The sequence below is a fragment of the Macaca nemestrina genome, chromosome X, assembly GCF_043159975.1.
Source record: "Macaca nemestrina isolate mMacNem1 chromosome X, mMacNem.hap1, whole genome shotgun sequence".
NCBI classification, from domain to species: Eukaryota; Metazoa; Chordata; class Mammalia; order Primates; family Cercopithecidae; genus Macaca; species Macaca nemestrina.
Window position 1 is genome coordinate 49,539,025 of NC_092145.1, and position 22,370 is coordinate 49,561,394.

A 22,370-nucleotide genomic window follows, 5' to 3' on the forward strand; every position below is an offset into this window, starting at 1 on the left:
TAAACCTCTTTTTATTCCCAATCTCTGGTATGTCTTTATCAGCAGCATGAAAACAGACTAATACAAAGGGCCGCATAAGACACAATACAGAGAGACATTTTAAGGCAAGGCAGGCAGGCTAAACTTTGATTTGATTCAGTGCTTTCAAATGTTCATCAAAATCTAATATACCAGAGACAAATTACCAAAATTTTACATAATAACAAAAAGCATATGAAGATAAGAATGGTGGAAACAGATTCTGGAAAATCAACTAATAAATCATTAATATATTTCCAGATTCTGTCCAAAAATATTGAAAAGATTCCTATCAGTCACAGTTGTTAACCACACTGAAATTGTCAGTATCTAAAGAAAGACTGAGGAGGTGAGATATAAAATTAAAATGAAATAACTTAAAAAAAAAAAAGAGATGTGAAGTGGGGCTGATATGAACTGAACATAGAGGTTCATTTGTTAGAAGCTGCAGTAACTTAAGGCTGATTTATGAGATATTTTTCTCCTTGTATTTTGATGAACATCAATAAGCCTCCTTAACTTAAATTGAATAATATCATTTACTCATAGCTGTCACTCATAAGATTCTGGAGGTACATCTGAATCATCTCTGATTTGAAAAATATTATAGTTTCACTGTTATAATAAGAATAGCTATTACTATCAATCAGAATCACCATTTTAATTATTCACAATCTTATGTGAGAAGGAAAAGTAATGAGATATTTCACCTTCAGATTCCTAGAAGTAAGATACTTAGAGGATGAGTACTTGGAAATTAGAGTATTAGGTAATATCTGGGAAACCTTGAGTAAGTGGGAGTGAGTTAGGGAAGGAGAAGGACGTGGTATTTCTATAGCAAAGGAACGCTCTACATCTTTAGTTATTTGACCTCAAGGAAGTCACTTCCCCTCTCAGGGCTTGAGTTTTGTTATCTATAAATAATGGATTGACCTATGACCTGAATGGAGTCCTACCAGCTCTGTCCTGTGGTAAAGTTTGATTCTTCCTCATCTGCCTCAGCTTCAGATTAGGGAATATTAAAATAAACTTTGTATTAAAGTCATTTATCTACCAATTTGTCCACTTGTGATGCTAATAACATTTTAATACTGGTCTCCATATTGATAAAAAACTTTTGCCTGTTTTTTCATGGGATGGTAAGAGATACATTGCATAATGTGTTTTATTGTCCCCATTATTTTTGTGAAACTGTGGCTTAGGGAAGTTAGGCAACTCACTCCCTGGTCACTCATCTCATGGAGCTATGAGTTAAAGTCAGATCTATGTGACACCAAAGCACATGCTCCCACTGTGGCATGGCAGGGGACTAGTATGACATGATTATAGAAAGATGGAAGCTGCATACTCTAAATATGTCAAAGTAAGTCTGTACATGAATTTTCAGCTGATGACCTAGAATGTATTCCATGAACCTAAACTGATACCTTCCTGGTAAGGGCTCTTATCAAAGTGATTAGTCTTTTAAATGCTTCAACTGTCTAGTGTTTTTCAGAGAAGAACTTTCCGTTTTGAAATCATGTAGCACAATATCAATAGCATGCCTAATTTATTCCTGTTCTGGTTGGTTCCAAAACTATATTGTGCACTGGGCATGCTGCTGTTGAAATATTTTACATAAAACTTATTCTGTAATAAAAAGCTAGCTCTTAGAAAATTGAATCTTTCTTAAATATTTACTATTCAGAACAGGCGCTTCATGAATGGCTAATTATTTTTTCAAGTAGTTTCTAATATTCCCCATATAATGTGCCATGTAATTTGGCTTTATCAAATGACTGAAAAGATAATTCATTAATTCTCTCTGTTTTCATTAGAAAGTCTCTTTGACACAGACTAGAGGAAAACAATAACGGTACTGGAACTAGGAGAGTTGTAGACATTGGATCCTCATTATAAATGTTTCTTGGGGGCCTGGTGGAACTACCTTCCAGTTCTTTACTGATTTGAGTATATCATGTACAAATGTACTGCTTTTTTTTAACTTAACAATTCTTCTGTAGTTTTATATGGCACAGTTAAAAGTGAGGGCTTTACAGGCCAGGGATATCTCATTACAGACCTGGCTCAGACACTTACTGCATGACTTTAGACAAGTTATTTAACTTCACTATGCCTCAGTTACATATACAAAATGAGAATAACATTTATAAAAACTACTTCATGGGATTCCTATGAGGATCAAATGACTTAATGCCTATAAAGCATATAGAATAGTATCTGGTATACAATAAGCTCTTAATTAAAGGTATCTTGAACTGTAATTGGCTAGAATCTAAGACTTATTTATTTTGTATCTGTACATTACAGCAAATAGTCTCCCCCAGTTTTTAATGAGAAACTAATTTTCCTGAAGAACTAGAAAGAGAGTTGATGATGGTAGAAAGTACAGCAAATGAAGTTCCCGAGGGCTGAGAGATGGTGACACTGTTTCTGACTCTATCTCTCTCTCCACTAAGACCCTTAGCAAATTCAGAGAGGACATAACTAACAATATTACATTATCTGGAGATCTACAGTGTATTGCTGCCTCTTTTGGAATCTTTTTAGGATCTAAAGAAGTGTTATTCCTTTGCAGATTGTCATTTATCCTCGAGGAACATTATTTACAAAACAGAAAAAAAATAGTATATTCTCTGAGCTATGTTGACAGAATTAAGAGCAGGGTGATATGACAGTTGAATTTAAGCAGTTCTGCTGGCAATCTGCCTCAATTCCACTTCACACACTGACAATTCATGTCCTACATATCCTTCCTTAAGGTAAATTTCCCAATATCACAGATAAAATGAGTAATTTAACTTAAAAATCACAGAGATGGACCGCATGCAACGGGGCTCTAAATGACACAAATGGTCTTTCTGTGAGAAATCTATAGATTAAAGCCAGTGATAGCCTGGCCTGTGAAACAGAAGAACATAAGATCTTTCACCAAAAAAATTAACATCATTGATTGATATTGATTGCAATCACCCTAGAGGCTTGGGCCTGTATTAGGTATAATAAAACTGGAGAGTGACTAATCAATTCAAGTTACCAACCCTGAGCCCTTTCCCTTATGGGGTAGGAAAAAATAAACCCAGAGTGACCTTGATTCTCTTCTGCAGCCTAGGGGACTGAGCAGGCAAATGCTCTCCTTGGCATGTCAAGGAGAAAACCCTTCTTTTTTTCTTGACCCAGCCCCTCAATTAGGCGAGAATTACTCACCTGGAGTCAATGATCCCTACAGCTGCCAGCAAAGCAGCATTCCTATAAAGCTCTGAAAGCACCACAAAACATTTGCCAGAAGAAGCAGGGAGGAGTAGCAGCTGTTCTGGGACCAGAAGACCACCTCCTCCCCACCCTTTGGCAGCTTCTTAGATAGGCTGATCTGGGATTCTCTGCCACACCACAGCAGGTGGGAGAGTCAGTTTCTTTCTTCTTTCTTAACATGACGTTGTCAGGTGGCAAATCTGTGACGGGGGTAAAGTTGGTTCTGTATAAGGTTGGCAAATAAAGTACAGAACATGCCCATTTAAATTTGAATTTCAAATAAACATTTTTTTAGTATAACTATATGCTGTTGGGACATACTCACATTAAAAATGTATTTGTTCTCCATCAAAATCAGATTTAACTTGGCATCCTGTATTTTTATTTGCCAAATCTGGCAACCCTAGTTCTAAGGTCTCTTGTATCTTATTTCTCTCTTTCCCCACTTCCCAGGATCTATTCCTTCACCCCTCTATCTGGTCATCAGGGCCCTGGAATATAAGATTTGAATAAGGAAAACCACAAAATATAGAATTAACCAACAAAGTTTGATTCAGCACAGTGATACTGCACGGAATATAAAAGAAACAATGAATATTATCTAGTCCCTGCCCTCATATCTTTTTTTAGAATGAAAAAACTTGACTGAGGCTAAGTAAATTGCTTGGGTCCACATCTCATTCTGCATGTTTCAACGCAAATAGAGGGCAAGTGGCATCATTAGAAACTCAAATGGCGGGGCGGAGCAAGATGGCCGAATAGGAACAGCTCCAGTCTCCAACTCCCAGCGAGCGACACAGAAGACCGGTGATTTCTGCATTTTCAACTGAGGTACTGGGTTCATCTCACTAGGGAATGCCGGACAATCAGTGCTCGTCAGCTGCTGCAGCCCAACCAGCGAGAGCTGAAGCAGGGCGAGGCATCGCCTCACCTTGGAAGTGCAAGGGGGAAGGGAATCCCTTTTCCCAGCCAGGGGAATTGAGACACACAACACCTGGAAAATTGGGTAACTCCCACCCCAATACTGCGCTTTAAGCAAACAGGCACACCAGCAGATTATATCCCACACCTTGCCGGCAGGGTCCCACACCCACGGAGCCTCCCTCATTGCTAGCACAGCAGTCTGTGATCTACTGGCAAGGCAGCAGCCAGGCTGTGGGAGGGGCGCCTGCCATTGCTGAGGCTTAAGTAGGTAAACAAAGCTGCTGGGAAGCTCAAACTGGGTGGAGCTCATAGCAGCTCAAGGAAACCTGCCTGTCTCTGTAGACTCCACCTCTGGGGACAGGGCACAGTAAACAATAACAAAAGTAGCAGAAACCTCTGCAGACGCAAACGACTCTGTCTGACAGCTTTGAAGAGAGCAGTGGATCTCCCAACACGGAGGTTGAGATCTGAGAAGGGACAGACTGCCTGCTCAAGTCGGTCCCTGACCCCTGAGTAGCCTAACTGGGAGACATCCCCCACTAGGGGCAGACCAACACCCCACACCTCACAGGGTGGAGTACACCCCTGAGAGAAAGCTTCCAAAGCAAGAATCAGACAGGTACACTCGCTGTTCAGAAATATTCTATCTTCTGCAGCCTCTGCTGCTGATACCCAGGCAAACAGGGTCTGGAGTGGACCTCAAGCAATCTCCAACAGACCTACAGCTGAGGGTCCTGACTGTTAGAAGGAAAACTATCAAACAGGAAGGACACCTACACCAAAACCCCATCAGTACGTCACCATCATCAAAGACCAGAGGCAGATAAAACCACAAAGATGGGGAAAAAGCAGGGCAAAAAAGCTGGAAATTCAAAAAATAAGAGCTCATCTCCCCCGGCAAAGGAGCGCAGCTCATCGCCAGCAACGGATCAAAGCTGGACGGAGAATGACTTTGACGAGATGAGAGAAGAAGGCTTCAGTCCATCAAACTTCTCAGAGCTAAAGGAGGAATTACGTACCCAGCGCAAAGAAACTAAAAATCTTGAAAAAAAAGTGGAAGAATTGATGGCTAGAGTAATTAATGCAGAGAAGGTCATAAACGAAATGAAAGAGATGAAAACCATGACACGAGAAATACGTGAGAAATGCAAAAGCTTCAGTAACCGACTCGATCAACTGGAAGAAAGAGTATTAGCGATTGAGGATCAAATGAATGAAATGAAGCAAGAAGAGAAACCAAAAGAAAAAAGAAGAAAAAGAAATGAACAAAGCCTGCAAGAAGTATGGGATTATGTAAAAAGACCAAATCTACATCTGATTGGGGTGCCTGAAAGTGAGGGGGAAAATGGAACCAAGTTGGAAAACACTCTTCAGGATATCATCCAGGAGAACTTCCCCAACCTAGTAGGGCAGGCCAACATTCAAATCCAGGAAATACAGGGAACGCCACAAAGATACTCCTCGAGAAGAGCAACTCCAAGACACATAATTGACAGATTCACCAAAGTTGAAATGAAGGAAAAAATCTTAAGGGCAGCCAGAGAGAAATGTCGGGTTACCCACAAAGGGAAGCCCATCAGACTAACAATAGATCTCTCGGCAGAAACTCTACAAGCCAGAAGAGAGTGGGGGCCAATATTCAACATTCTTAAAGAAAAGAATTTTGAACCCAGAATTTCATATCCAGCCAAACTAAGTTTCATAAGTGAAGGAATAAAGAAATAAAATCCTTTACAGATAAGCAAATGCTTAGAGATTTTGTCACCACTAGGCCTGCCTTACAAGAGACCCTGAAGGAAGCACTAAACATGGAAAGGAACAACCAGTACCAGCCGTTGCAAAAACGTGCCAAAATGTAAAGACCATCAAAGCTAGTAAGAAACTGCATCAACTAACAAGCAAAATAACCTGTTAATATCATAATGGCAGGATCAAGTTCACACATAACAATATTAACCTTAAATGTAAATGGACGAAATGCTCCAATTAAAAGACACAGACTGGCAAACTGGATAAAGAGTCAAGACCCATCAGTCTGCTGTATTCAGGAGACCCATCTCACATGCAGAGACATACACAGGCTCAAAATAAAGGGGTGGAGGAAGATTTACCAAGCAAATGGAGAAAAAAAAAAGCAGGGGTTGCAATACTAGTCTCTGATAAAATAGACTTTAAACCATCAAAGATCAAAAGAGACAAAGAAGGCCATTACATAATGGTAAAGGGATCAATTCAACAGGAAGAGCTAACTATCCTAAATATATATGCACCCAATACAGGAGCACCCAGATTCAGAAAGCAAGTCCTTAGAGACTTACAAAGAGACTTAGACTCCCATACAATAATAATGGGAGACTTCAACACTCCACTGTCAACATTAGACAGATCAACGAGACAGAAAGTTAACAAGGATATCCAGGAATTGAACTCATCTCTGCAGCAAGCAGACCTCATAGACATCTATAGAACTCTCCACCCCAAATCAACAGAATATACATTCTTCTCAGCACCACATCGTACTTACTCCAAAATTGACCACATAATTGGAAGTAAAGCACTCATCAGCAAATGTACAAGAACAGAAATTATAACAAACTGTCTCTCAGACCACAGTGCAATCAAACTAGAACTCAGGACTAAGAAACTCAATCCAAACCGCTCAACTACATGGAAACTGAACAACCTCTCCTGAATGACTACTGGGTACATAACGAAATGAAGGCAGAAATAAAGATGTTCTTTGAAACCAATGAGAACAAAGATACAACATACCAGAATCTCTGGGACACATTTAAAGCAGTGTGTAGAGGGAAATTTATAGCACTAAATGCCCACAAGAGAAAGCAGGAAAGATCTAAAATTGACACTCTAACATCGCAATTAAAAGACCTAGAGAAGCAAGAGCAAACACATTCGAAAGCTAGCAGAAGGCAAGAAATAACTAAGATCAGAGCAGAACTGAAGGAGATAGAGACACAAAAAACCCTCCAAAAAATCAATGCATCCAGGAGTTGGATTTTTGAAAAGATCAACAAAATTGACAGACCGCTAGCAAGACTAATAACGAAGAAAAGAGAGAAGAATCAAATAGATGCAATAAAAAATGATAAAGGGGATATCACCACCGACCACACAGAAATACAAACTACCATCAGAGAATACTATAAACACCTCTATGCAAATAAACTGGAAAATCTAGAAGAAATAGATAATTTCCTGGACACTTACACTCTTCCAAGACTAAACCAGGAAGAAGATGAATCCCCGAATAGACCAATAGCAGGCTCTGAAATTGAGGCAATAATTAATAGCCTACCAACCAAGAAAAGTCCAGGACCAGATGGATTCACAGCTGAATTCTACCAGAGGTACAAGGAGGAGCTGGTACCATTCCTTCTGAAACTATTCCAATCAATAGAAAAAGAGGGAATCCTCCCTAACTCATTTTATGAGGCCAACATCATCCTGATACCAAAGCCTGGCAGAGACACAACTAAAAAAGAGAATTTTAGACCAATATCCCTGATGAACATCGATGCAAAAATCCTCAATAAAATACTGGCAAACCGGATTCAGCAACACATCAAAACGCTTAGCCACTATGATCAAGTGGGCTTCATCCCTGGGATGCAAGGCTGGTTCAACATTCGCAAATCAATGAACATAATCCAGCATATCAACAGAACCAAAGACAAGAACCACATGATTATCTCAATAGATGCAGAAAAGGCTTTTGACAAAATTCAACAGCCCTTCATGCTAAAAACACTCAATAAATTCGGTATTGATGGAACGTACCTCAAAATCATCAGAGCTATTTATGACAAACCCACAGCCAATATCATACTGAATGGGCAAAAACTGGAAAAATTCCCTTTGAAAACTGGCACAAGACAGGGATGCCCTCTCTCACCACTCCTATTCAACATAGTGTTGGAAGTTCTGGCTAGGGCAATCAGGCAAGAGAAAGAAATCAAGGGTATTCAGTTAGGAAAAGAAGAAGTCAAATTGTCCCTGTTTGCAGGGACATGGATGCAGCTGGAAACCATCATTCTTAGCAAACTATCACAAGAACAGAAAACCAAACACCGCATGTTCTCACTCATATGTGGGAACTGAATAATGAGATCACTTGGACTCAGGAAGGGGAACATCACACACAGGGGCCTATCATGGGGAGGGGGGAGGGGGCAGGGATTGCATTGGGAGTTATACCTGATGTAAATGATGAGTTGATGGGTGCAGCACAGCAACATGGCACAAGTATACATATGTAACAAACCTGCACGTTATGCACATATACCCTACAACTTAAAGTACAATAATAATAAATAAATTAAAAAAAAAAAAAAAAAGAAAACCCCATCAACTCAGCCCAAAATCTCCTTAAGCTGATAAGCAACTTCAGCAAAGTCTCAGGATACAAAATTAATGTGCAAAAATCACAAGCATTCTTATACACCAGTAACAGACAAACAGAGAGCCAAATCATGAATGAACTTCCATTCACAATTGCTTCAAAGAGAATAAAATACCTAGGAATCCAGTTACAAGGGATGTAAAGGACCTCTTCAAGGAGAACTACAAACCACTGCTCAGTGAAATAAAAGAGGACACAAACAAATGGAAGAATATACCATGCTCATGGATAGGAAGAATCAATATTGTGAAAATGGCCATACTGCCCAAGGTTATTTATAGATTCAATGCCATCCCCATCAAGCTACCAATGAGTTTCTTCACAGAATTGGAAAAAACTGCTTTAAAGTTCATATGGAACCCAAAAAGAGCCCGCATCTCCAAGACAATCCTAAGTCAAAAGAACAAAGCTGGAGGCATCACGCTACCTGACTTCAAACTATACTACAAGGCTACAGTAACCAAAACAGCATGGTACTGGTACCAAAACAGAGATATAGACCAATGGAACAGAACAGAGTCCTCAGAAATAATACCACGCATCTACAGCCATCTGATCTTTGACAAATCTGAGAGAAACAAGAAATGGGGAAAGGATTCCCTATTTAATAAATGGTGCTGGGAAAATTGGCTAGCCATAAGTAGAAAGCTGAAACTGGATCCTTTCCTTACTCCTTATACAAAAATTAATTCAAGATGGATTAGAGACTTAAATGTTAGACCTAATACCATAAAAATCCTAGAGGAAAACCTAGGTAGTACCATTCAGGACATAGGCATGGGCAAAGACTTCATGTCTAAAACACCAAAAGCAATGGCAGCAAAAGCCAAAATTGACAAATGGGATCTCATTAAACTAAAGAGCTTCTGCACAGCAAAAGAAACTACCATCAGAGTGAACAGGCAACCTACAGAATGGGAGAACATTTTTGCAATCTACTCATCTGACAAAGGGCTAATATCCAGAACCTACAAAGAACTCAAACAAATTTACAAGAAAAAAACAAACAACCCCATCAAAAAGTGGGCAAAGGATATGAACAGACATTTCTCAAAAGAAGACATTCATACAGCCAACAGACACATGAAAAAATGCTCATCATCACTGGCCATCAGAGAAATGCAAATCAAATCCACAATGAGATACCATCTCACACCACTTAGTATGGTGATCATTGAAAAGTCAGGAAACAACAGGTGCTGGAGAGGATGTGGAGAAATAGGAACACTTTTACACTGTTGGTGGGATTGTAAAGTAGTTCAACCATTATGGAAAACAGTATGGCGATTCCTCAAGGATCTAGAACTAGATGTACCATATGACCCAGCCATCCCATTACTGGGTATATACCCAAAGGATTATAAATCATGCTGCTATAAAGACACATGCACATGTATGTTTATTGCGGCACTATTCACAATAGCAAAGACTTGGAATCAACCCAAATGTCCATCAGTGACAGACTGGATTAAGAAAATGTGGCACATATACACCATGGAATACTATGCAGCCATAAAAAAGGATGAGTTTGTGTCCTTTGTAGGGACATAGATCCAGCTGGAAACCATCATTCTTAGCAAACTATCACAAGAACACAAAACCAAACACCGCATGTTCTCACTCATAGGTGGGAACTGAACAATGAGATCACTTGGACTCGGGAAGGGGGACATCACACACTGGGGCCTATCATGGGGAGGGGTGAGAGGGGAAGGATTGAATTGGGAGTTATACCTGATGTAAATGACGAGTTGATGGGTGCTGACGAGTTGATGGGTGCAGCACAGCAACATGGCACAAGTATACATATGTAACAAACCTGCACGTTATGCACATGTACCCTAGAACTTAAAGTATAATAACAATAATAATAATAATAATAAAAGAAACTCAAATGGCTTTTGCTTCCATATAAACCTACAGACACATCCTCAGGCACTAAATCTCTGTTACTGTAATTCATTCAAACTGAATTGTAGTTTTCTACCAAGTGCATAATGATATATAAAACACAAGTCAATGGCAAGGCGATTCACAACACCAACAGAACTCAAAAGATATGAGCACTTACAATGGAGATGGGAGCACATTACTATATACACCAGCTGCTGAGAGGCAGAAGCTTTGCCTATTTAAAAATTACAAATTCTCCTGTTTTGTGGAGTGAGGAAGGCTTTACAGGTCAACCTCCATGGAATAATGAAAATAGCTACTTTGCTATTTATTTTTTTAAACAAATTATCTTGTATACATTAGCCAGCCATATGGATTTCTGTAAAGTCTCTCCTGATGCAACTCACCTATCACTCATACCACTGCCAGATTCATAAAAGTAGAGGAAATGGGGGGAGGTTTATCTGGAACGTACTGGCCTCATTCCCGGGTATCCCATCGAAGGGCCTCAGAAAGGTAGGTTGACAGTGAGTTATACTTCACTAATCTCCTTCCCTTGAATCCAGACATTCAGATCTGCCTGAGAAGTCCTGAAAAGCATTTGGATGCAATGTAAAAGAATCATTTTCCATTTTAGTAAGGCTATGTGTCCCAGATTCCAACAAACATTTTGGTAATTTCCATCAAATAACCAACTAATTATGTCTGTATATTTTGGGGTGGGGGCAGTAGTGGTGGTGGTGAAGAAATCAGTCAAACCAATTTTCACATTGCACTGGCTGGAATATACACAGACTCTGCTCCCTACCAGTATCACCTCTCGATTTCACACTTCTTTTAAACTAGTAGGCACCTTTCTACTCACGTATGTTCCTCCTTGCTCTTAGTGCAGTAGAGGGGAAGATACCACTACCTCTTATAGAGTAAAATATGTTGTTAAAGTATGAAAAGGCATAAATCAAGCATATACATATGGTGAGCAACTGTTCAGACTGACAGGGTTTTCCTAGGACATGGGACGGAAAAAGCACCCCCCCCCCACCACACACACATATACACACACACAGTGCAGGACCTGCAAAATAAACATTACTGAAGCTTTTAGAGTTTAACATTTCAAGCCATTTAATTTTCTTTTTTTGAAATTTACTAAAATGTAAGATAATTTTAAAAAACCATTACAGCAACTGCCAATCGTAGGTAGAAGGCCACAAGAAGCAAGGGCATTTGTAGGCTCTTATTTATATGTGTTTTTCTTTCTAACAGCTGCCAATCCTCCAAGTCAGGAAATATTTACACATATTCTAGACATCTTCCTGAAGGTATGAGACTCTCTTGAAGCCATCCTTATACTTGGTCATGCCAATAACACTACAGCAAACTACAGTACCCAGAGAAAAAATATACTCTTTCAAGCTTCCTAAATGACTCATTCAGCAGAAAGTAATAAAAAAGTAAGGCTAATATTTCCATCCTTTGGAAATATTTATCTCTACACAGTGCCACCTTTTTATAGTCAGAATAGAAAGTTACTTAGGTGGTATAATTTTGAAAGGCCAACCTGTCTCCAGCATTGGCTTAACAGGGTGTCATTGCTCAGTCCTTTCCATCAAGGCACATCTGCAGAGAGCCCCTGTAAAAATAGTCATACGGGAGGGGGGTCACTTTTGCACATATCGTTTTAGTTCCAGAAGAAATTGTATCAAGCACCCATATGTATACGGTATTGTGCTAGTCCCAAAGAGATCACAAAGGTGATTAAGATAGATTTTTTGAACATAGCCAATGTTTCTCATAACATCTGCTTGTGGAATGATAATACTACTAATAAAAGGAGCATATGAGTGTGGGTAACAGAAAATATACAAAACAGTCTGCATTGAAATTTCTGCTTGCAATTTATCCCTTATGCCCTGCTGCCTAATATGTACAATGCATTTTACTAGGTATTCTAAGAATAGATTTGAAATTAAACATTCCAGGTTCCTGCCCTTAAATAAATTCATGAACTATAGACTAATGAATTCTTAGGCATCCACCCCAAGCTTTGTAACTGGTTTTCTACTGTCATTGCAACACTTCATTTTGTGGAAAGGTGGGAGGAATTCAGCTGCTTGCAAAATTCTTGTAGAGGTTAACCATGAGGAAAGTCTTAAAGCTGTAATTTCTGTTCAAACCTGCATGCTCATCTGATGAGAACAATATAAGAACAATTTTACTTAAATAGCACACCTTGTATTTACCTCCTCACCTGCAAACCCCTACTGTTTCCATCCACCTGCTTAACTCTCTGCCTCTGCCACCCTCTAACCTTCTAAGCTATAGCCACTTAGACCTACATGTAATTTATTCAGCCCAGACTCTGGCATCTCTGTTCTCAGGCAGGGAACAAATGAGGGTCCCCTAAGTTTTACATATTTTAATCTTCACTCGTTTTCAGAAATGCATTCATTAGAAAATACACAAACTGTTTTTTAATGTGTTGATTTTTAAAATTCCTACCAGTCTGAAACCAATCATCTACAAGGGAAGCACTAACTTTCAATGAACCTTTGTTGTTTCCCTCTTTTCCAGGGATCCCAGTAGAAGCAATAAAACAGGAAAAACACCCTTGCCTCAGAGATGGGCCTCTGCCCACAAGAAGAGAGTGAAGAGGTTGACAGTAAGTACTTCTCTACCTTCTCATGGCTTCCAGGAGTCTGAGTAGAAATTTAGTCATGAGCTTTGAGTATCCTGTAAAGACTATCTGCTTGTCCACACCCATTTCTGAAATCTATTAAATTCCAGAAAAAGACCCTAAGACTAGACTGTCTTAGTGCCCATCAGGAAGGAAACAAATATGTTGGAGGGACACATCATTAATGATCTTCATTACCGACCTCAGCTCAGCAGTTTCTTATAAATTTTTGCACTTGGGCAGATTGTTTTTTCAACTGGCTAATCTAATTGAATGCTTTTTGACTTTGGCTTGTATCTGTTGAGCTCAATATACTATATTATGGTTAAGATACAGACCTGGGGTCAAGCAAATTTTGGTTTAAATCCTGACTTTGCAAGGCAATATCCTAGCTTTGTGAACCTGTTCAGTAACTCAAGTTCTTGAATCCTATTTCCTCATTTGTGAGATGGTAGGATGATGAAAACAGTGGCAGTCACCTCGTAATGCTCTTATGAGCTGTAAGCACTCAGTAAATGTTATCCGTTTTTAGAACATTGAGGTCACTATCTCTAAAGTGACTAATATTTAAATCTCCATCTTTTTTTCACCCAATTCAAACATTCAATAATTTAATTTATTTTATTTTACTTTTCTCAGAGTCAAGAAAAGCTGTCTTTCTCTGAGGATTCTTGGACTTCTCCTTTTAAATCATGGTAGTATTTTTGTTTTGTTTTGTTTTGTTTTCAGAGTTAATGATTTATACAAAATGTTACTGGCAGTGCTTAGAATATAATCAATCTTCTTTCCCTCAGGGGACCCTGAACAATCTAACCTTCTTTTCCTAGTCATAAAGGGACTCTGCCTAAGAAGTACAAACCCAAAAGGAGCTTTCTTAGTTTTCTAACACAATTACACATAAACTACCACCATATCATAATTTCTCCAATTGAAATAATACACAATTCACACTTCATTTTCCCTCTCTTTATCCTCTGGTAGAGGAGGAACTTATTACAACCTGGGTGTAGGTAAGCAGGAAAAAATAAAACTGCAGGATAAAGATCTGTTTATGTCTTTTTATATTCTTTGATATTTTAATTTAGTCTTACTGATAAGCTTCTTTTTAGAAGCCTGCCTTCAGAGTAGCCTCAGCATCATAAAATTATAAGAGGACACCCTCAGAGAGCTACAGCAGCACATTAATCTCCACGGGCAATTTTGGCACCACCCACACAACTACCTTAGACACAGATGCACAAGTATGGTACATTGCTGGAAGTCCTAAAATCAGGTTAGGACTATTCTTATTTCAAGAGTAACAACTGCTGAAGTGCTATTTTCCAAAGAGTGTTTTATGAAATGTGATGAGGACCTAGTTAACTAGTTTTTAGTAGTCAACTACTAGAGGATAAACTAAAGGAAGAACTCTTGATACTTTAACCACCTTAACAGAATTTACTCTGAAAATCTGACCATAATTATATATATATACACATACATATATATGCAAAAGCAAAATAAAACAAAATTTGCTTTTTGATACACTAAGGATTACATTATTACTTCTAACACTGCCCAACCCACCCTCACCACTCTTTAAAGTGGTTTATAAAATAATATACAGATAAATTTTCCTAAGACTGATACATTAAAAATAGCATTAAATATATAAGTTTAGCAGCAATTAGGCAATTTTGTATGCCTATTTTTAGGTAACTGCATTATTTCCCCACAGAGATTTATACTTATGTTTCATAAGGATTTTCATAATTGGGATGTTTTTATCTGGTTGACCAAAGCCACCATGCTATAAAGAATTTATTAGTTTTGGCTTTTGTTTAGAAATGTGTATTTGTCTCCAAATATTTAAATTTATTTTTTCCTGCTCCTGGAAGAACTTTATAACAATCAACTGGATTAAGCATCTGCAGAAATGACATAATATATTTTGTGTTACCCCAATACACCAAACACATAATTTGAATTCCTTCTCAATATATATCTGTGAACATATTAAACAGATTAAAGTAGTTGTGAAAAATAATTATGACCTCTTGGGAGCAGAAATCCCATGACATTTACTTTCCCCTTTCATACCTGTCAGCTACTAACTGCTTCATCCTCCCTCAAGATTTATTGGGAAGCAAAAGAAAATTTTGGTATAACATATTAAGAAAAAGTCAAGCCTGCAACTCAGAGGCCTGGATTTTATTCCACAGTTGGAGAGTTGTCACGGCCAAGATAGAAAAATTCCATTTTTCTCCAAGGCCTGTAAGCCTCAGCAATTTCCACTAATTTGGCCCCCTGAGTCTCAATTTATTTAGCCTATGCTGTTTTTTTCACCCCCATTGCAAATATTCAACCTGTTCTCTTATTGAGGAAAAGCTTGTTCTTGGAGTCTTATTCTTTAGAAGCTTCGTTAGACTTTCTACATCCAGGAACAAAAACAAAAAAACTATGTCCCAATTTCCTCTTTTCATTTTTTCCAACCTCTCTGATTCCTTTCCATTACCCATCACTCCCTCTTCAAATAAAGCAGTCACGGTCATACAGAAAATACTTCCTTCCTTATCTCTACTAAAACTAACTTAATAAAAATGACCACTCCTAAAAAATGTAGTCTGATCATTCTAACTAGCACCTAGTATGTAACATGGTACTTGGGATATAGTGTGCATTCAATAAATGTATTTTTTGAATTTTTATTACAGAATGGTTTACACATTCAAAGCAATGTTATTTAATAGGTAAATTTAACATTTCCTATGCTAGAGTAGCCTGAGGGTTCCTTAAGAAAGACTAATCCCTACTCTTGAGGCACATTATCACAATGTCACAGGATGAAGGTGGAACCAAGACATAACTCTGGACTTGTAGCACTGTACTATGAAGGCACAATAGCCTAGTATGCCTGTGGCCTCAATTCAGCTTCAGCTCCTGCTTCAGAAACTTGCAATGTATAATGCATAGTGCTATGTGCTTTATGGGTGCTCAAGCATTATTTGTTGGCTGACTTAATTAAGCTATATTTGCAAAATGGCAAGGATGTGAAGAAACTTTCCTACCTAAAAAAAAAGCATTCACAGTGCTAGACATTTGGTAGGCAAATAAACAGTATAATTTCAGCCTTAAAGGAAAAATACTCAAATCCCCATCCAATAGGCCCAGTGGGTAGGCAACCCAAATGTCAGCACTGTGTTTCTGAAACGTAATTTAAAACATCATAAATTGTACGTCATCAACTTTGAGGACAACATTCCTTTCCTTCCTTTCCATTCCCATTCCCTGCACCAACTTCAAATCCAGAAAATATAACTAATAAACCTAAATCTCACCTGTCTGGTGAAGTTTGCAAGTAAAAGTGATGTGTCAGGCGTTGATTTATAACACCAAATTTAAGGGTGATGCATTGTTTTGAAAAGAAATTTCCATATTTAATGTTAATACTTTCAGAGTACAAACAATTCAGGAATTTGCACCTGACTGTGACCTTCATATATCTCACTTAATCTACTCACCACCAAGAGACAGATGACTCCTGTGATTTCTTTCAAGGATGGATGCTTACTTATGGCCATGGTGTGTTTTTAGGTGTTAGAACAATAAGAAACTTGGGGTGGTCCCTTTCTTCCACCAGTATTTAACTGAATTTCAACTAGGCATTAGCATACATGGTAATTAGGCTCTATGCCCAACTGTAGAAGTTTACTCTATTTCAGGTGAATTTTTCCTTTGCTTGAAATGGTTGCCTTGAATCCTTTCCCATTCCTTTTTCTGTCCTCACCACCTGAAAATGGTAACGTAAGAGTAGGAGATTGATATTAGGGGTGCAGTCAAGACCTCACGAAGGGCCAAGGCAAACTCGTTCATTCTGGATATCCAATTCATTGTCTCACCTCACTAGTATTATGCTTAACAAAATGGTGTTAGATAACATATAACATACAATGTAGCATTCCTACCATCCCAATAAACCTGCTACCCAGTTTTACCTTCACATTGAGTGTCTTATTAGTTACTGAGCTAAAAATCAGGTCTCACTGTCAGGTGGTGAAATAGAAGAAAGAATAGAAAAACATGTTAAAAATAATTTTATTTGGTAAAAAGTGGAACTACTCCAGCTAATAGCCAATAATCATCTTCTACTGTGTAAGGTAGAGAAGCGATGATAGGATTACTATAATTATGCTGACGACAGTAAGGTTACATTTTACTGAGTGCCAGGCACTGTACTAGGTGCAATATCTCAGAGCCAGAAGAAAGCCTGGAGATTATTGAGTCTAATACTCAATAATCTTTTTATTTTATGTTTTATTGTTGAAGGAATGGGCCCAGAAAGTCAAGAGCACGTTTACTGTCAGTTACTGGGAGAGTCAGGTTGCCACCTCCAACTTTGCCACCCTAAAGGTCTTGGTCTATTTCTTAATACTGTGGTCTTTCTGTGTCTATTGCTCTTGGGGAAATTATTTGTTTTTAATAGTACCATTAAAAATGAGTTCCAACCTATTTTCTTTTTTCTAATATGGCTTCACATGGTCAAATATTAAACATTCCTCCAATTAAAGTGACGACCCATAAACTATGAGACTAGCAGTTAAAGGTGAGGAGAAAACTATGTTCTTTAACCCTACTGGGGCAAAAAAAAAAAAAAAAAGAAAAAAGAAAGAAAGAAAAACAGTACCTTCTCTCCTAAAAAGAGAGAAAAATAGAACCCACAATTTCAAGTGAGGTTTGAACTGGCAGGAGGTGGGAGAGGGTGAGAGGATAGGCATCTAATTAGAGGAAAAAGAAGGAAAGGAAAAGGATTACAATAGTAGTGTGAGACTCAGCCTTCATTTCAACGTGCACAGACCTCAGCAGACAGCTGGAAACCTGCCAGGGAACGAGGTCTTGGAAACAAGCTGGAAGACATTGGAGAGACTTTAACCAAAACAAACTCCAGCAGGGGATGTGGTTGGCAGCACTGAAAAAGCAAAGGACTCTATGAGTCACTCTGACATTAATTTTGAATGGTATCATGCTTCTATTTTGCAGTACAGGTTATTTATACAACATTTGGTACTGTCTAACACACACATATATATATGATATGTAAAATATACATACAGATATAGATGTTCTGTACTTATATATTATATTACAGACATTAGAAAAGAAAAAATCCAATATCTCACTATTCTAATCATTAATTCACCATTTTTTAATCTGCGTGTTTTAACATAGCTGTAATTGGGGCACACATATAATACGGAATACTTTACTTAAGACCTTAAGCATGGTTCTATGCTGTTAGATAACTTCATAAATATTGCTTTATAGGACAATGATATATTAACTTTTTAAAAAGTAGTTTACTTCCATCTTTTTAAACTATTGTCATTGAACTTTTTAAAAATAATAGAAACAATAATGATGACAATAACTGCCATTTAGCAGATATTTACCATATTCCAAATATAAGTGTGTATATATATGTATATTGTTTTGATATTTTATAGCAACTCCCAAGGTAGGTATTATTAGTCCCATTTTATAAATAAGGAAACTTAAACTTAGGTTAAGTGACTTGCTCAAGGTTATAGCTAGTTAATGGCTAAGTAAGCACTGAATCAGGTCTGCCTGGTTCAAAGCACGCCCTTTTTTTTTTTTTTTTTTTTTTTTTTTTTACCAGAATATGCTACGTTTCTTCTGCAATGTATATCTACATGTTTTTCTATGTCTGGGATGTTTATCATATATTTCCAAAAGTTGAATTATTGGTGTAAAGAGAATATTTTTAAAGTGTTTATTTACATACTCCAGATTGTTTTCCATGAAGGTGTTATCAGTGTATAGCACCACCATCCCAAACATTTTTATTGTAATTAGAGGTAGAAAAAAAGAGGTAAAGTCAATGAGTGACAGAGGAAAATCATTCTGATGTAAATAAAGTTTCTGTAAGCATCTAGCTTCTATAACACAGAAGTTTGTACTTTGAAGATCTGATGTTAGAAATTATTGTCTATCTCTGGATCTGAGTAGGTACACAGAAAATTCTTAGGATTTATAAATGTGTACAGGAGGATCTAGCATATGGTAGATTCTTCAAGAACATTCAATTAAAAGGAATTAACGTGGACTTTTTGCTTTTGATGAGGATGTGAAAGTTGGAAAGAGTGCCACATCCAACCTCACAACAAGAATAAGCTGAATAATCTATGTAGTCATAACTTTTCTTCAATCTAGAGAGAAGTCTCAAGGCAACCAACTAGATTGAGGTCTGAAGAAAGACAAGCACCTGCAAAAAGAGATGGGACATAAGCACTAGCTCACCTGTGGCTATAGGCTGTAGAGGGAACACAAGGTCACAACAGAAGCAGGTATAAAGAATTCAACTAAATTTTTCTTTGTTTTTTTTTTTTTAATTTTCGTGGGCACATAATAGGTGTACATATTTATGGGATGCATGAGATATTTTGGTTAAAAGCATGCAAATTTTTTAGTGAATGGCTAAAGAGCAAACGTGGGTTAGCATGAGAGTATAGAACCCTGGGAAGCCTTAGACACAGGACAAATTTATACAAACACGCAGATTTATGGCACAGATCTGTTGGAGATGAGTAGCCACTGCAGTGGAAAAGGTAGGAAACCAGATCCACTTCCTTTCCCTTTCATGAATAAAAGTCTTAAGCCCTAGGGGAAAGGCAGCAAAGTGTATTCTCCCCAGAATAAAGATGAAGACCTACTGCAGCTGGGGAAAGGTAAAAAAAGAAAAAAGTCCTCCAATTCTGGGGGAAGGACAAGAATTAGTTGTGGGCCCAAACAATTAGAAGTATCCTACCACTAGAAGAGGGAAAGGATAACTAAGAAAGTCCCACTCCTGTGACACAGAGGCCCAGGATCTTACAAGACTGAGGTTGAAGCATAAAAACAGAGCATTTCTCCCTGCCCACACCACCAGGCCAATGAGCACTTAATAAGAAGCAATAGCAGTATACCATCAGGGGAGGGCAACAACATGGAGAGAGAACCTGTCTGAGGCACAGATAGACAGGGAAGATGGAAAGTTGAGAAAAGAACAGGGATATCCAGAAAAACTCTCCAGAAGACCAACCCCCACATATGCACAAGGTATTAGAGGAATCTGAAGATGGTAGTGAACTGAGAGTAACCATATCAAAAACATAACTCAAATGTAGTTTATCTTTTTATTACATTGAGTGAATTCTCATATAAACAACCTAGCTGAAAAAGGGTGCCCATTTCAAGAAATAAGTACTATTTACTTTAATCTCTACTGTTCTACAGACTATGTCATTTAAATAAAAATTATGAAATAAAGCAAAATAAAAAACATTCTCAAGAGACAAAGCAATCAACATAACCAGCCTCAGAGATGACTTAGATATTGAATCCATCAGAGAATTTAACATAACTATGATTAATGCATGAAATGTTTTAATGAAAAATATGAAAAATATGAATAGACAAATAGGGGATTTAAGTACACATGTTAACTATTAAACAGTCAGGTAGAAATGCTAGAAATGAAAAACAGTAGTATTGTTGAAGAATGTCCTTGACAGTCTCATAAGCACACTTGAAACAGCTGAGAAAGGAATAAGTGAAAGTGAAGATAGAAAAAGAATTGATCAAAATTGAAACACAAAGAGAAAAAAAGGATGAAACACACACAAACACACTCCAAAACAGAGCATTTAAGAACTGAGGGATAATATCAAAAGGCCTAACACATATGAAATTGGATTTCCAAAAGAAGAAGAAAGCAAATAGAGTAGAAAAAAAATATTTGAAAAGATAAAGGCCAAAAATTTCTCCCAAATAATGAAATATGTCAAACCACATGTCCAGGAAGCTCAGAGAACCCCAAAGATCTCTAAACATTATCTCAGATAAATATCCTTTCAACACACACACACACACCCCTCCAGACATTTCATATTTAAACTGCTGTAAAACAAAGACAAAGAGAAAAATCTTAAAGGAAGCCAGAGACAAAATACAAAGGAGCAAAGGTAAGAATTACAGCAGACTTCAGAAACTATGCAAGTCTGAAGACAAATTGGCATGTTTAAACTGCTGAGAGAAAGAAAAAATAATAACTCTCAATCCACAAATCTATACACAGTGTGAATATCTTTCAGAACTGAAGGAGAAATTAAGACTTTTCATACAAAAGCAGAGAATTCATTACCCAGCAGCCTTGGACTATAAGAAATATTGAGGAAGTTTTTCAGGCTTAAGTTCTATATACCAGAGAGAAAGTTGGATCCACACAAAGAAATGAAGATTCCAGAAATGGTTAAAATGAAGATAAATGCAAAAGACTTTTTCTGACTTTTAATTGCTGTAAAAGATAATTGATTGGCTAAATTTAAAAAATAGTAGTAGTGAAAACAAGGAAAAGAATGAGTATAGGGAAAGTACAGTAGTTTTGTGGGTTTGTAGCAAATGTAAAAGCAAAATAGATGACAGCCATAACCCTAGTACACCAGTTGGGACACCACACAGTGAAGAGGTAGAATACTCCTTGAATCTAGACTGTGATTAGTTTAAGATGTACATTGAAAATCTCGATTGTGGTGGCAGTTATATGACTGTATGCATTTGTCCAAACTCATAAAGTTATACACTTAAAAGAGTTAATCTTACCAAATATATATTATACCCCAATAAACTCTGAGTTTTAAAAAAGGATATTCACATGCATAACTTACCTTTTTACCCTCTTACTTTTCTTCTTTTGGTGCCATCACAGTTCGTTATCACATGAATGATAATGAGCAGCCATCTTTCTGTGTTGCCTAATTTTAACCTTGCTTCTTACCTTATATGACTCTGTTTTTTATTTCTCACACCTGGTGACTCTGTACATTTGAATCAGAACAAGTATACACACACACACTTACACACACACCCTAAGGAACTAAAATGTGCATAGAGCCATGGAGACTGTAAATGTACCATAAATATTCTATGTATGAGATGTAGGTATCTATGTATAAGGTGGCAAAACTGACCTAGATCACATAAATGTTAAATAATCGTTCAGCACAGGATGCAATTGAGGTAGCATAAACAATATATTTCAGTCTATATCATATCACCGTCTACAGCTTATTGGATCTGTTAATAGATATGATCAAAATGGTTTGAAAAGATTTGGTCATGAATACTAACATTCCCTCTGTTCCCTATATTCAC

The 22,370-nt window shown here is 37.6% G+C and overlaps 1 protein-coding gene across 4 annotated transcripts in view; it reads right to left on the reverse strand.

The window, feature by feature from the left end:
- Positions 1 to 22,370, reverse strand: part of LOC105499702 (Nik related kinase) — a 141,714-nt gene that overhangs the window by 109,306 nt on the left and 10,038 nt on the right. The gene's annotated exons all lie outside the window — the stretch shown is intronic.